General features: G+C 32.2%; 1 protein-coding gene across 1 annotated transcript in view; it reads left to right on the top strand.

Moving 5' to 3' along the window:
- Positions 1–2,463: 2,463 nt before the first annotated feature.
- The window catches only part of LOC117169763, a 160,334-nt gene continuing 158,566 nt past the window's right edge, over positions 2,464–4,231 (top strand). Inside the window, exon 1 of the mRNA XM_033356269.1 lies at positions 2,464–2,669. The gene's annotated coding sequence lies outside the window, so the exon portion shown is untranslated. The remainder of the gene's footprint in view (positions 2,670–4,231) is intronic.

Below are 4,231 nucleotides of genomic sequence, written 5' to 3'. Positions count from 1 at the left end.
TAATAGTTTTCTATTATTTCTTTAATGGCATTAAAACATTTGAAGACTTTTCTTTCTGTCCAAGAATCTTTGAATAATCGCCTACATTTTAAGCGACTAAATTTTTCCGAGTATTCTGGCTTTATAGAACAATAATATTAATCGTATAAAATTCTTATTGGCAATAACAATATCTGCAGATCTTCGCAGACATTTAGAAATCATCGTCCTTTAAATAGCGAGATATAGAGTAGACATTTTTCTGCACAGCGGACGTCGAATTTGGTAACAAATTTCTTCAGGAAAAATTTGCAACAAATAAGCAAATAACTACATTACCGGCGCATACTTTTAACAAACTATTGTCTAAGCCCTTATTCGCAAAGATTCATTATTCTTACACTGAGAGACTTTTTGTCAGAATAAATGATAAAAATGAATGAAAATTTATTATAATATAGTTTCAAAACAGGGAAAACAGGGTTTGCGTATAAAAAATTAATATAGCGGTTTCAGCCTTTAAAACTAATATTTTTGTTTGAAAAAATGGAAAGGATGTTGCATTAACTCTTTTAAAACTTTTGAGAATTCAAAATTCACTATATCAAAGTTAACAATTGAAGTTAAAACGATAGTCATACATTTATTTGAAAGAGTGAGAACATCGTTTGAAGTTGCCATACAAAGCATATGAGAATCTTAAACGACTATATGAAAAATAACTCATTCCCTAACAACTAAACGACACGGCTAACTTACATTATGGAATATTTGGTAAAAATCTCGGCTAAGCGGCGTCACTTGAAAACTCAGGGCATTATTATTTTCAATGATTAAATTAATTTTTTATAAAATAAATTTTTTAACGGTACTGATAATATTCTTGTATGGATAACATTCTCTAATTTGATATCTCAGTATATCTCAGTATAAAAAACGTGAGTGTATTTAGATGTAATATTTTATAAATTGTACTCAATGAATTAAATCTTATTACCTTAGTGTATAAATTTCGTGATGAAGAATTCCTAATGTTTTAAATATAATATTAAATGAATGGATTTAAAATAGAAAGAGTTAACTTTTATTTTAAATATTGTGAATCCTCACCTCTTGGCTCGATCGGAAAATGGCGGAAACAATCGAGGAGAATTCTCAAACGAAACTATATGAAAAATTAAGAATAATAATTTCATGGTTTGCTATGAGTCTCAGATTTCGGTCAACTTCATACTGACATCAATTTCTGAAATACTTTTTTCGACGTTATGATATTCACTATACTTTTTATTCAAATTATTTTTCGAAAACTCACTAAAAAGAATATCATTTTTCGATGGTGTTAATTCTTGAAATAGAGATTCATAATATTTCGCATTCAGAATACTACTTTATCGTCTCTGTGTTTTAAACACTCGTATTATAATTTTAACATTCGGTACTGAATTACGAATAAATATAGTAAAACCTCAGTTTTCCGTATTTTGGCACGATATTATACTAAAGTCTAATTCATATATTCATAAGGCTTCATAAGGCTACGCGAGTGAACGCCCTCAATATGAAGCCAGATCGAGCCAAGAAGACCTGGGCGCCTCAAATTATTATTATATTATTATTTAATTAATTATTTTACACAGCAGACGTAGAGTTTAGTAACAATTTTTGTAGGAAAATTTTTCAATCTATTTTCTACGTCCTTATTCGCAAAGATTCATTATTCTTTAATAACGAGATTGTGCACTTGGAGAGATTAAAGATTTATTAAATTACAAATTATTCTACGCAGCCAACCTCGAATTTAGTAACAATTCTTGCAGGAAAGATTTGCAAACTATTTTCTACGTTCTTATTCGCAAAGATACATTATGCTTAGATATCGAGATAGTGCACTCGGAGAGATTCAACGTTTTTCCTGAAAAAATTGTCACTAAATTCAACGTCTGCTGTGTACAATAATAAATTTAATGAAAACATAATAATAATGGTAATAATTTAATTAATTTTTAGCATTAAATCTCTTCGAGTGCACTATCTCGATATCTAAGAATCATGAATCTTTGCAAATAAAGGCATAGATAATAGTTTGTAAAAAGTAAGCGCCGGTAATGTAGTTATTTGCTTAGTTGTTGCAAATTTTGCATTCAAATTTTTTCTACTACATTCTCGCCTGCTGTGCAGAATAATTTATATTCTGATATATATCTCGATATTTGAAGGACGATGATTTTTAAATGTCTGACAAAATCTGCAGATACTGTTATCTTCAACAAGTAATTTATGCGATTAATATTAGTGTTCTATAAAGCCACAATAGGTTGTACAATACTTACACAGCACACGAGTGAGTTTCACTCTGCATTCACCGTACTCCTAGCTTCCGCCTTTCTCAGCTTTCCTGCTATCATCAACGTCTCCCTACTCCTCGCGGTAGCGTCCGCCTTACTTGAGAACAAGCAATGCTCTCTGAATTGTACAAAGTCTGAACGCATCTCGCGTAAGAACGAGCAACGTTCTCTGAATTAAAATAAAGTCAGTTTGTTGAGTTACTGCGTGGCTACTTATTTCTCTCCTTCAACATTTAAACATGGAATTTTAATGAAGTCAAGGATCCTTCCTCGAAATCACTTTTGGTCCTAATTTCAACATAGTGCGAAATGATCCATTGAATATTTCGCCTACACATGCAAGTAAGTACTGATTCCCAAACTCCCTTTGCACCTGCTCTCCCCGTAACCGTTGCGATTGAGCTCAGTCAGTGATTTAATGGAGCGAAATTAAGACATTCAATACATTATATTAAAAAATTTACATAGCAAATACTTATTCAAACATATCTTTTAATTAAGGTAGTTTTCGTTTATAAGTCAGATATCTGAAAAAATAGTTTTTCTGTGATTTTAAGAATCAGAATATTATAACTGATGTCATTTCAAATGAAAAATCACAGCTTATTTTTCGCGGAAAAACGTTCGCGCGGCTCGCAAGTTTGAGCGCGCCTAGGACGCGCAACTGTTGGTTCTCGCGCTTGATGTATTTATCTCGCGTTTCGCGCTCGATTGTACATTTATCTTGCGCTTCGCGCTCGATTATGTATTTACCTCGCGCTACACGCTCGGTCTTTATATTTTCGGACATTCTTGCGCAAAAATTTTAAAATTGAGACTCAAAACATGCACCGCTGTAATTTTGTAATTGTGAATTCTCTTTCGTTAAAAGAGAGTTTGAGCGCACTTACGGCACGTGACTGGTGGCAATCGCACTCCGCACTTGGTCTTTGCATTTCTTCCGCAATCGGGCACAGACCTTTTAAAATCAAAGGTGAACGGACCGGCAACTGTAATGTTGTGATTTTGTACTCTCTTTTTTTAAAGCTCTTTTGGTTTTAACGAACAGATTCTCATCACGTATTTCGTGCTTCGCACTCGATTTTGTCTAAAATGTCAACTTTTCTACATTATACACAACACTTTTATATCAATTATAATATATTTTTTATGTAACTCTGCCTGGGATTACTTATTAAAAAATTAATTTAAAATTAAACCGAAATTCCTTAAAAGTTCTTCAAAATTACTTAAAATCTTTTAAATTCATTGAAAATATCTTGAACTCTTTTAAATAAGTTCAAATATTTTCAAATCTTTTGAAATTCAATTATAAACTTTAAAAATGCTTAAATCAAATAACTCCCTTTAAATCCCTTGAAATGTATACATAAAATTTAAATATTCTGAAGATACAGAAATGAAAGGCAAATAAATGTTAAATACATCATTTATTTAGAAATTGTTTCATAGAATATTTAATAAATCTTTACCTTGTACAAATTTTGGAGTTAGGTATTCAAAAGCTTCTTCACTAACCTCATTTGCTATAAAACAAGTCTGAAGACGGCGACCACGAAGCAATAATAAGGAAACCTTACTCCGTTTCCCCACTTGGCAATAGAAACATTACCGTCAGTGGTATGCACATTACAGGAAGATCTTAAATTGTCGTGCGCAAGTGCGCAGTTGTCCTCTTCCTATACATGGAAAAGTGTGCGAGTGAGAAAGTTTGTCAAATTGATGTAAGTTAGAGAGGTTCTGTTCGGTTGTTTTGATGCAGGTGGCAAGAATTTTTGTTCTAAACCACACGGAGAAAAATATTTGGTAGCTCTCACCCCGGCAAGGGTGAGATTTACTAAACGGAGTAGTATATAATGGACAGACTAAGCTAGCGGTTGAATTTACTAAACGCTTGTCTAGTC

The sequence above is a fragment of the Belonocnema kinseyi genome, chromosome 3 (assembly GCF_010883055.1).
Source record: "Belonocnema kinseyi isolate 2016_QV_RU_SX_M_011 chromosome 3, B_treatae_v1, whole genome shotgun sequence".
NCBI classification, from domain to species: domain Eukaryota; kingdom Metazoa; phylum Arthropoda; class Insecta; order Hymenoptera; family Cynipidae; genus Belonocnema; species Belonocnema kinseyi.
This window is presented reverse-complemented; position numbering and strand designations above follow the sequence as displayed.